This window comes from Chelonia mydas, chromosome 2, assembly GCF_015237465.2.
Source record: "Chelonia mydas isolate rCheMyd1 chromosome 2, rCheMyd1.pri.v2, whole genome shotgun sequence".
Lineage (NCBI taxonomy): Eukaryota > Metazoa > Chordata > Testudines > Cheloniidae > Chelonia > Chelonia mydas.
The window spans coordinates 31203190-31215820 of NC_057850.1; positions in this window are offsets into that span (position 1 = coordinate 31203190).

Sequence of the window (12631 nt, forward strand, 5' to 3'; positions counted from 1 at the left end):
TTTCTTCCCTGCATATAATAGGTAAGAAAGGAGGCAGTCATCCTGTTCCCTATTGTGATTTGGTGGTCTGTAGCAGACACCAACTAATATCCCATCTTGTGGTGTATCCGTTAGGACATTGATCCATAATCATTCAAGATCATTTTTGTCCAAGGTATCAGTGATTCAGAAACAGATAATGCCAATTTTGACACAGAGTGCTACTCCCCCTCCCCTTTTGCCCACTAGCTTTTTCCTAAATAGGTTATATCCATTGATTTTTAACATTCCAGTAGTGTGAATCATCCCACTGGGTTTCAGTAATTCAAACTAGATCTAAATTTATGCTCATAAATGAGCAATTACAATTCCTCTTGTTTTTTTCCCAGGCTCCTAGCATTGGGGTATACTCAATTCAAGAATTTCTTCTATCATGTCCTTTGGTTTCTTTTTCAATTTTGTTCTCAACATCTCAGTTTTGTGCTGAGTGAGCATCTCTCTCCTCTTTTTACCTTTCCCTTTTGTTATTACTTTAACAGCCTCCTGACTAGTCTACCCAGCTTATCCAAGGAGATTGGTCTACTTTCTATGGGAAAAGGGGGCTGTATAGCTTGGATGGCTTCCACCTCTGTAGAATGGGAACCAATGTTCCAGGAAAAACCAAAACCCCTCCACCCTACACCACTTACCTAGCCAGCAGTTCACTTCCAGAATCATCTGCCTTCTGTCTTCCTTCGGTCTTGGGACAGGAAGGATCTCAGAGAAGATCACTTGAAGATTTTTCTTCTTCAGCATGTTCCTGAGTTCCCTGAAGTCATCCATTATCTGAGATATCCCATTGTACAGTGCCATTCGTGCCAGTATGAAGCATTGCCAATTGATCTTTGCTCAACAACTTCAGAAGCCCAAACAGTCTTATAGTGACTTCTCATGGCTTGGCTCCAGGAAGGTAGCACACTATCCTGTGGTCCATCTGTTCCTTCCTTTCTATTCATCTTTGTACTAAATTTCCAGCAATGTCTTCCCTGGATGTTTGGAGAACAATTTGTGGGCTAGCTTGATTTTATTTAGGCTGGGCTGAACTGCCATCCACAAGTGTGTCTATTACATCTCTCCATTCTGGTGGATCCTGCTGGATCTTGAGAGTAGTCTTCCATAGTTTCCATATTGAGGAACATGGCATATCCATTGCAGGTCACCACTGCTGTTTCCTCACTGGCCATTTTGATGTCACACACAGAGCTGAACCTGGAAGGAAAGCCCGTCACAACTCCCTCCAAAATTCTAGCTGCCTCTGTTCACAGCTCTCAAGTTTGCCTAGCAAGTCAGTCATAATTGTAAATATTTTTCATCACCAATGAAAGAAGGTCAAGAAGAGGATGAGTAGCTGGCAAACATCCTGTCCTATGCTAGTCATCAGGCATGTTTTATCTATTCTGTTGAGATAAAGCTTAGTGTCTCATGCTAATCCATATCAGACCCAAAAAACCAAAGCAATATCTTTGGCTTAAAATTCTGTGTCCTGTTCCTGTTCAGCTAAGTGTCTTTGCTTTGCCCAAACTATGACTCTAATAGCATCTGCATCTCATTCCCACAGATATTAGTCAGAGTGAAATGATATTAAATACTACTTCAAGGAGCTTCATTAGTCACCTCTAATTCATGTTGCTAATTTGCGAACTAGGCTGCACAAAGCATGAGAAAACATATTGAGGAGACCAATTCTGCACTGTCTTGGGCGAGTGATTAGCTGACCTTGTAAGCTTTGTATTCTCTCACCATTATCTATAAAACCTGTGCCTCACTTGTTGCAATTTAATAAAAAACACATTCTTTACTGTAGCCTAAAATTAGACTAATTAGTCACTATGAAACCAAATATTGTGTTGATGGAACATAAAAACCAAAACTATACTAAAAATCTATATGCTAGTAAAATAGCAATTCCACTATTTTTGGGGAAAGGACAATTTTGCAGTTTCATCTAGGATCTTTTTGGGGGATCGGGAGGTGTTTTCCACCAAAAAAAATAGATAATGTCGTGGGAATAGAGATGGTATTATTGCAAATAGTTAAATATTTCTGTAATATTTGTAATTAGTTCCAGTACACAGTCTTTCAATTTTTCATCTGACAAAAAAAAAGAAAGAAAAAAGCCTCTTATCACTGACAGAAATGGTGAAACTTTACCCTTGGTTAAAATTCCAATTCTCAATAAATGAATAGATTCACAGAGAAGCTTTGCTTAAATGGTCAGCCTCATTTCAGTCCCCGGCAAATTCATGGAGCAAGTCCTCAAGGAATCCATTTTGAAGCACTTAGAGGAGAGGAAAGTGATCAGGAACAGTCAACATGGATTCACGAAGGGCAAGTCATGCCTGACGAACCTGATTGCCTTCTATGATGAGATAACTGGCACTGTGGATATGGCGAAAGTGGTGGATGTGATATATCTTGACTTTAGCAAAGCTTTTGATACGGTCTCCCATAGTATTCTTGCCAGCAAGTTGAAAAAGTATGGATTGGATGAATGGACTATAAGGTGGATAGAAAGCTGGCTAGATTGTCGGGCTCAACAGGTAGTGATCAATGGCTCCATGTCTAGCTGGCAGCTGGTATCAAGCGGAGTGCCCCAGAGGTTGGTCCTGGTGCTGGTTTTGTTCAACATCTTTATTAATGATCTGGACGATGGGATTAATTGCACCCTCAGCAAATTCGCAGATTACACTAAACTGGGGGGGGGAGAGGTAGATATGCTGGAGGTTAGGGATAGGGTCCAGAGTGACCTAGACAAATTGGGAGGTTGAGCCAAAAGAAATCTGATGAGGTTCAACAAGGACAAGTGCAGAGATCTGCACTTAGGAAGGAAGAATCCCATGCACCGCTACAGGGTGGGGACTGATTGGCTAAGCAGCAGTTCTGCAGAAAAGGACCTGGGGATTACAGTGGACGAGAAGCTGGATATGAGTCAGCAGTGTGCCCTTATTGCCAAGAAGGCAACGGCATATTGGGCTGTATTAGTAGGAACATTGCCAGCACATCGAGGGAAGTGATTATTCCCCTCTATTCAGCACTGATGAGGCCACACATGGAGTATTGCGTCCAGTTTTGGGCCCCCCACTACAGAAGGGATGTGGAAAAATTGGAGTCCAGTGGAGGGCAACAAAAATGATTAGGGGGCTGGGGCACGACTTATGAGAAGAGGCCGAGGGAACTGGGGTTATTTAGTCTACAGAAGAGAAGAGTGAGGGGAGATTTGATAGCAGCCTTCAACTACCTGAAGGGGATGTTCCAAAGAGGATGGAGCTTGGCTGTTCTCAGTGGTGGCAGATGACAGAACAAGAAGCAATGGTCTCAAATTGCAGTGGGGGACGTCTAGGTTGGATATCAGGAAATACTATTTCACTAGGAGGGTGGTGAAGCACTGGAATGAGTTACCTCAGGAGGTGGTGGAATCTCCATCCTTAGAGGTTTTTAAGGCCTAGCTTCACAAAGCCCTGGCTGGGATGATTTAGTGGGTGTTGGTCCTGCTTTGAGCAGGGGAATGGACTAGATGACTTCCTGAGGTCTCTTCCAACCCTAATATTCTATGAGTCTATGATTATGTAACCATGGGCCTTGATCCTGCAAAGATTTACATATGCGCTTAATTTTACCCAGGGGGTTAAAATTAAGTCTTTGCAGGATTAGAGTCTTTCACTTCTATGTCACTGTTTCATGTAGAGCCCAATCCAACGTTGGCCCATTAAGATCAATGAAAAGACTCCTACTGACACCAATGGACATTGGATCAGGCTAACAATCTAGGAGCCTGTCAAGGTTCCTTCCCCACTCTGAACTCTCGGGTACAGATGTGGGGACCTGAATGAAAACCCTCTAAGCTTCTTTTTACCAGTTTAGGTTCAAACTTCCCCAAGATACAAACTATTTTACCTTTTGCCCTTGGACTTTATTGCTGCCACCACCAAGCGTCTAACAAATATATAACAGGGAAGAGCCCGCTTGGAAATGTCTTCCCCCCCAAAATCCTCCCCAAACCCTACACCCCCTTTCCTGGGGAAGGCTTGGTAAAAATCCTCACCAAATTGCATAGGTGAACACAGACCCAAACCCTTGGATCTTAAGAACAATGAAAAAGAAATCAGGTTCTTAAAAGAAGAATTTTAATTGAAGAAAAAGTAAAAGAATCACCTCTGTAAAATCAGGATGGTAAATACCTTACAGGGTAATCAGATTCAAAACATAGAAAATCCCTCTAGGCAAAACCTTAAGTTACAAAAAGACACAAAAACAGGAATATACATTCCATTCAGCACAGCTTATTTTATCAGCCATTTAAACAAAACAGAATCTAACGCATATCTAGCTAGATTACTTACTAAGTTCTAAGACTCCATTCCTTTTCTGTTCCTGGCAAAACAACACACGGACAGAGAGAGCCTTTGTTTCTCCCCCCCCCCCAGCTTTGAAAGTATCTTTTCTCCTCATTGGTCATTTTGGTCAGGTGCCAGCGAGGTTATCCTAGCTTCTTAACCCTTTACAGGTTAAAGGGTTTTTCCTCCGGCCAGGAGGGATTTTAAAGGTGTTTACCCTTCCCTTTATATTTATGACAGGGCCCAATCCTACAAACCTGTTTTGTCTATGAATAACTTTGCCTAAGCGAGCAGCCTGATCTTAGTCCTACATCTTCAGCCTTGCAATGCTGAATGGGGCAATGTCTAAATATTCTTAAAAATTTGGACCTGAGTGACTTGTCCAAAACCATAGAGGAAGGCTGTGGCAAAGCACGAATTTAACCCAGGTGTTCTAAGTCCCAAGCAAATAGCCTAACTCCTGGACCATCCTTCCTTTAAGTTATATATTGCTGTAACACTGAAGTGGGGTGATGGAGTGGAAAATCAAGCCGATGTTATTACTGAAAAGTGAGCAGCAGCAATGAGTGAAATTCACCCCTAGCCCGAGGGCCCGCTCGAAGCCTATGCCTCACTTAACCAGGGATTGCAGTTGTGACTGCAGTCGGCTTTTTTAATGAGAACATCTATCAGCTAAAACTTGGACTGTGACTGCCAATGTATTCCACACCCAAACAGTTACCTTAGGGCAATGATTTTTAGTTACCTCAGGTGCAATCGTGCAAGTGCATATAACTTTTATCACAATTCCTTCGTGACCTTGAGCAAATCACTTAAAATCATTTTTAAAGGTATGGAGGGGTTGCTGTACTCAGCATTGCAAGGCATAAGTGACTTAGAAGAAGAAGTCTCACTGAAAATCAATGGGACTTAGGCATTGGTGCCTAAGTCACTTTTGAAATAAGTTAGGCTCCTACACCTAACTACCTTTACAAATCTGGACTTTAGTCTCTCTGTGCCTCAGTTCCCCATCTGTAAAATGGGACTAGCATAGAGTGTTGTGAGAATAAATATGGTAAAGCCAGTGAGGCACTCAGATAATGTGGTGATGGGGGGGCATATAAATAAAAAACCCAGACCAAAAAAATCCATATTCTCCATTCCTGATCACTCACAATTTACAGTGAGAACCTCTTCCCCTGACAGTCCCACCAATGTAAAACTTGGGAGTAACAAAGTGGAGATTCAGACCATGAATCCATATATTTTAGTTGAAGAAAACTTATAAGGTAAGAAGGCCGTTTACTATTTCACTACATACTGCACCTGTTCCCAGGAAGGAAGGAAGAAGAGCAAGGATGATCCTGCTCCTGCTGACGAGTACCTCATTGGGAGTGAAGACAATGGGGTCTGAGACTTCCTCAGGTACTCCTCCAACAGCAAAGTCCCTGCCACAACTTCCTAGTCATGAGAAGGGCATCCTTGCCAGCTGTCCCTTTCTTTTTTGTAGTAAATGCTACAATAGGTCTATTTTGGAATTTTTCTCTTCCATGACATTTTTCCTTTCTTACCCTTGCTCCATGCATATTGTCTTCCTCTTTTCTATTTATATTTTCCCACTCAGTCCCCCACTTTGCTGTTCTGAAAGTCCCTTTTCTCTCTTTCTCTCTCTCCCTCTGTACCTTTCCTCAGTGTGTAGTGGAAATGTGTGCCAATAGGTTGCAGTGATCAGCCAGGATCACAAGAGACTAATTATCAGTTTTTCATACAGTAAACTAAGGCTATGTCTACACTACTGCGGTAAGTCGACCTACGCTACGCAACTCCAGCTACATGAATAATGTAGCCAGAGTCGAAGTACCTTAGGTCGAGTTACCATGGGGTCTGCACCATGGGGGGGTCGATGGAAGAAACTCTCCTGTCGACTTACCTTACTTTTCTCATCGGGGGTAGAGTACAGAGGTCGACTGGAGAGCGATCTGCTGTTGATTTGGCAGGTCTTCACAAGACCCACTAAATCGACCACCAGTGGATCGATCTCAGAACATCGATCCCAGCTGTAGTGTAGACCTGCCCTAAAAGGGAGAGTCAGATTCCAACAATTTTCCACCTAAATTGTGAGAAAGCAAGTGTGTCCACTCACAATAGGGTTCTAACCATAAACCACAATCTATGTGATACATTCCTTTAAAGCTGCAAGACTGCAGTGCATTTACAATATAAAGATATTGCAGATAAAATCTTTTGAAGTTCAGTACAGTTAGAAGCCTTTTTGTGAAATGAGTATTATCCTTTTCACTTACAGCAAATAAATTGGGCATATTTAAAGCATTGAATACTTGGTTAAAGATAGAAATGCTACAAATCTATTGGTTCATGAAGGTCAAACACGTAACATGTTAATCTTCTAAAGACTTTACAAAACTGTATATCTTTAGGGGAAACATTAGAAAATAAAGTCCTAGTTCTAAAATAAGATACACATAGGAACTCCACTGAGCTCAAAGGGGCTTCGTGTGAGCATAAAAGTCTAACTGCCTGCATCTGATTGCAGAATCAATGTTGAAAATGAACATATTTAATCATGTAGCATCACAGTTATTTACGTTTTTCTGCTGAAGCTGAAAGATAACTTTCAAATGCTATATCATTTTTCCCATTTCAGTTTACATACAATTATTTATGCTTCCACTACAGCAGACACATCATGCTTTCTTTCCCCCTGGAGAATTACAAGTGTGAAAAAACATATATGCTTGTTCTCTTCACCATATATATAAAAGAAAGCTGCATTGCAGAGAAAATTAAGGCTTTCCCACCCCTTCCCCAATCTGATCTACTGTAACTTTTAAAATATTCAACCTGGATCCCTAAAACTGTACATTTTCCCTCTTCAGTCACAAAGGAGAAATATATATCGAGTTCTGGAGAAATATGCAAATCTCCCAGGGGCTAATTATGTAACAGCATTTAGGTGGTTGTTTTAAACAAAGTTAAATCTGGCTACATGCTAGAAAAGTTATTCACCTTTTGACCAATAAACCAACTCTCAGTAGCTTAAGCACATGAAAGTGCTGTTAAAGGAGAAAACAATTATCTTAACTTATTTGTATTGTACAATGGTAGCACCAGAGCTTGGCAACTGATTTGGGGGACTGCATTATCAGAGCAATACAGACACACAACTGTTCACAGGCTCATTTATCTTAACAGCTGGTATTATTTTCCTCAGGAAAAAAAATAGTATTTTTTTAAAAACCGAAGAGAATTCCTTTTCATTTGAATCAGTGATCGCTAAAGCACACACATTCATTACAGAACAGAAATTAGGTAGCAGAGTGAAGCACTTGACAGAATTGCCTTCATGCAGTTATGAAGAAGCAGCTTGAGTAATTTGCCACTTTGTTTCTTGTCACTGCTCCAAACCCAAAACTCTTGCACTCAGTGCTCTACCAGCTTAACTTTGGAAATGCATTTCTTATCTAATCTGACATGGAAGATGCCAAGAGGGGTCTTCCTTTCACAGGAACAACTTGCTCCCTTCATGTTCCCAGTAGTCTTTTCTCCCACCCGAGTCCAACTAACACCATCCTGCCTGAAAAAACCCTGTTCCTTCACCCTTTGCTCTGGCAGAGTTCTAAAATCTTTCCCATTTCCACTGAGTCCATATCAGCCTCTAGATCCTTTCTTTCTCGCTCACAGTAAGGCCATTCTTCATTGGATTATTGCCCTACTGACTCATGCCTGCTGTACACTTAAAACTTAGGTCAACATAGCTACTGTGCTCAGGGGTGAAAAATCCTCACCACTGTGTGCCATAGCGATGCTGATCTAGTGCATGCTGGAAGCACTGCAGGGCCAGAGTCGATGGAAGAATGCTTCCATTGCCTAGTTACCATCACTAAGGGAGGGGGAGTTCCTACACTGATGGGGAAAAAAACCTTTCTTCTGTAGCTTGTGTCTACACTACAGAGTTAGAGCATCATAGCTAGAGTGTTGAAGCATCCGTAGTGTAGACGTTGCCTTTGTCTGTGATCCCATCGGATCTTACAAACTAGAGTTTGGCTAGAAATTTGCACCAGTTTAACTTAAATCAGTTTTTAGTCCAATTTAGTTAAACTGGCGTAACCTCCTGTGTGTACTTAAGTTAAAACATGGCTTATTTTGATTTAGCTTACATTGATTAGGGATTGATTTAAGATAAGCCAAAGTACTCTGAAACTAAAATAAGAATGTCTTGCCAGGGTTTAACTAAACTGGTTTTAAATACCACCTTTAGTTTAAATCAGTGCAACTTTCCTGGGTTGACAAGGAATTCACTGTACAGAGTCCCACTGATTGCAGAGGGGCTCTGTGCATATCCACTGATGTGTGCACGGGCAGTCTATGCCAAGACCAGAGCCAAAGCAAGACCAGGCCTTATCAGTACTTAGATGGGAAAACTCTGAATGCTTCCAGTAGATACTGCAGAAACCAATTCGCTAGGCAGCATTCCACTCTCTCAGTCATGCCCTAGAGCAGGGGTTCTCAGGATGAAATTTTTGGTGGCCTCAAAATGCGGCCACCAACTCTTGCTGGTTGCCACTCTCATACTTTTTCTAAAATATTTAATTAGCTTTAGGAAAAGCAAATAAATATGCACATATACATGTCCAAATCATTGTAATTTATTTATTGCTAGCTAGTAAGTCTGTTGAGAAAAGTGATATTTACAAACATACAAGTATCACTTTTCACAGCAGACTTACTCAGCCCCAGCAAGCCTGAGAACAAATTAATCCCTGGAAGGAGGGTCGGGGGAGGTAGTGCGGGTCAGGGGAGATAAGGTTGGGAGCTGGGGGAGGCAGTGTGGGGCTGGAGTCTGAAGCCCTGCTGCCAGAACCTGAAGCATCGCGGCTGGAGGACAGGACCTAGGGATGGAGCCCGAAGCCGTGTGGCCGAGCCTGGGGCCTGCCATCACACAGCCTGAGCCTGGGACTGGAGCCCAAAGACCCATATCCAGAGCCTGCTGCCCTGCCACCCCAGGGATGAAGCACAAAGCCTGAACCCCAACACCCTATGGAAAGTGGGGAACTCGATGGCTGCCTACTCCAACAGCATTGTGCCCCAGGTGACTCCAGAAGGGGGCAGGGCCCCATCCCTGCTGGTGGTCCCAGCAGCCAACACCAAGGCAGAGCATCCAGGAGCAACAGGGAGAAGGAGGGAGAGCTATTTTGCCCTCCCTCCCCCATCACATCCCAGGCGGCTGTGGCTACAGGAAAAGCCCCTGGTGGCTGAATGTAGGTAGCAGACCACTACCTGTCCGCTATAAACATCCAAGGTAAGATGGGACTTGCTGAAGTGATATAGAGAATCTGTTAATTGGAAGGAAGGAGGCTAGCTGGGGGTAAGAAGGGCTCTAAGGGTAAGTCTAGACTAATAAAAAGCCCGTGGCACCAAATTTCAGAGCCAATGTCAGCTGACTGGCTCACGGGGCTCAGACTGAGGACCTAAAAATTGTGGTGTAGATATTCAGGCTCATGCTGGAGCCTGAGCTCTGAGACCCTCCCCCCTCACAGTGTATCAGACCTTGAGGTCTCAGACTTGAAGATTGACACTACAGTTTTATAACTCTGCAGCCCGAGCCCCGTGAGCCTGAGTCAGCTAACCTGGGCCAGCCATGGCCATGCAGTAGGTCTTTTATCGCAGTGTAGACATACCTTGAGAAACCCTGCCCATGTGCAATGCTTTTTGTGTTCGTGGGCTGAAGTTTGACAATGTGCCAAGTCTGGACCCCAGAGTAAGAGGAAGTAGATTTGCATTTTGTTGTGTATTTTCCACACAGTTCTACTTACAACATGCACCAAAAGAAAAAACAGAAAGACCTTTCTCATGCCTCATTAGGCCACAGAATAAATAAGAGAATACACTTGGGGGGCTGACTGGTATTATAGCAGACAACTCTTTCTCTCTCTCTCTATATATATATATATGTGTGTGTGTGTGTGTGTGTATATATATATATATATATAAAAATAGATAGATGATAACACATACACACTATTTCCCAGGGGAAGAGGAGTCATGCTTCAGCAGAGTACAAACAATACAACACAGGACACTCAGCCTAAATTAGCAGAGAAAATTAGGTTTTCCATCTCTAACCAAAATCTTTTCCCTATTCCAGCTCTAAACCACAGTGAAAGGATATGCCAACTGGCACAGGAACAATGAGCAGAAGTGGTTCAGAAATGTTTTCCTAAATATTTTCTTAAATCGCTAGCAGTTAAACTCAAGTGTCAGGAGCAGTGGCGAAAGGGAAAGTGTTTGAGTGAATACAAACAATAGAGGTAGGTACTGACTGCAGAAAATAACACAACAAAATGATGAAAGCTTCATTTTTGCGAATGGAAAAACTTTTTAACAGCCAGACATTTTTAATCATTCTCCAGTAATAAATGAATAGAATACTCAATGTTAGTATAATTTGCCATCTCTCAGGAATAATAAGTGAACAAGATCACTTACTATTCACATATCGCTACTGCTAATGCCCCTTTCACATTGTAATACACTACCAAAGCTCCACACACAAGAAATGCTAAGATGGCAGTCACAGTGTGTAAGCAATTTTCCTATCATGTTTTAAAATCACCAAAAAGGTACATAATTCAGAGCAGAACTACAGCTGCAGTTTTATTTTCAAGACAGAAATAACTGCCCATGGTCATTCCATATCCGTATTCTTAACTTGTCCGAAATAAAAGTTCATTTTACTCACTTCTAGCGGATATTATCTAGCCACACTGAACAATAATTTCATTTAGAGCTACGTGTGTGGACAGATAGTTCAGTTAAATCTACCTCTACCTCAGTGCAGACCCAAAGTACCTCTATTGACCTCAGTGGAGTTACTCCAGGCTTACACTGGTATAATTGAGTGAATAATCCAGCCATACTTTTCCACTCCCTAGAATAGATTTTATAAGAGTGTAATGTCCAAAGAACATATTACAGCATATTTTTAGTGTAAGTATTTTAAAATGTACCTTTAAAACAATTCTAACCATTGACTGGCTGAAGCAAGAACAGCCAAGGCTCCACTACAATATAAAAATAATTTCAGGGGGTTCTTTTCCCCCCTTTAATCCATAGCAGTGATCCCTAGGCAGCCATATTCAGTTTATTGGTTTGAATATTGACCACTCTTTGGGGTATTGGATATGCCGGATTGTGTGTATTTTGAAGAAGCTGTAGTTAATAAGCCAGATCTTCTTTAGCTGATGAAGTAAGTCAAAGGAAATATGTGGTATAACGCATCTGTAACTGGAGAACTCTTTGCAGCTGCATAGCTCAAGGATATCCTTATAATAATAATCAGCTTCATGTGATATTATTTTACATCAGAATGGCATCAAAAAGGAAAGAGCTTTCCCAGGATCTTTGACTAAATGTAATTGTGTTTGAGAAAGAGATGTAGCACCTACCACAGCTAAAATGGCTGAATGCTCCGCTGTGCACCTCTGATAAATGGAGCACTCAGAAGTCTGAATTACACTAGTTTTGCAATTTAAATGGTGAATTATGAAAATGCTGAGCTACATTGCTGGGCTCTGACTGGATTAACTAACAGAGAAATGCAAAGAAAGAAAACGGCTCAGATCAGAGTCTCAGATCAGACAGTAAAAATGAAAGCATCATAATGGCTGTAACTGGATAAACTCAGCAGTTTTACAACTAATAATAGAGAGGCTGGACACGATGTTTAAGGAAATCCAATTTATTTTCATTGACATGACAAATTCAGGCTGAAGAGTTCAGTTAATGGAGGATAGTTACTTGGAAAGTTGAAATCACTTCAGTCCCATGGGGAGAGAAAAACTCAACAGTTGCAGAACTGTCTTCAGAAATGAAACTGGCATTGTAAGTACTGAGAAAATAGATCAGGCAAAAGTCATTTTAGGACATGTGGCATGTAGCAAGACTACGTGAAAACTACTTTCAAAATCTTCTGTAGGAGAGTTCAAATTTCTTTCTAAATTATTTGAGAATTGAGAGTGAAAGATCTTGCCATGCTGTGAAGACAAGAGCTATGGCTGGCAGAGACACAAAAGAACTTTTATCTGTTCTCGGCTTCATTTTCGCAGGAAGATTATCATAAACCCTTGAATAGTTGGCTTGCCCAGTTCTTTTCTGTTTAGCCATCAATAAGTTCAGGTTTCTCACCTAACCAGAGTGAGAAGAGGACCAATTCCACACCCATTATCGAAAGCATGTACCTTGCAATATGCAATCATAGAAAGTGTGATGCTACCATCCTT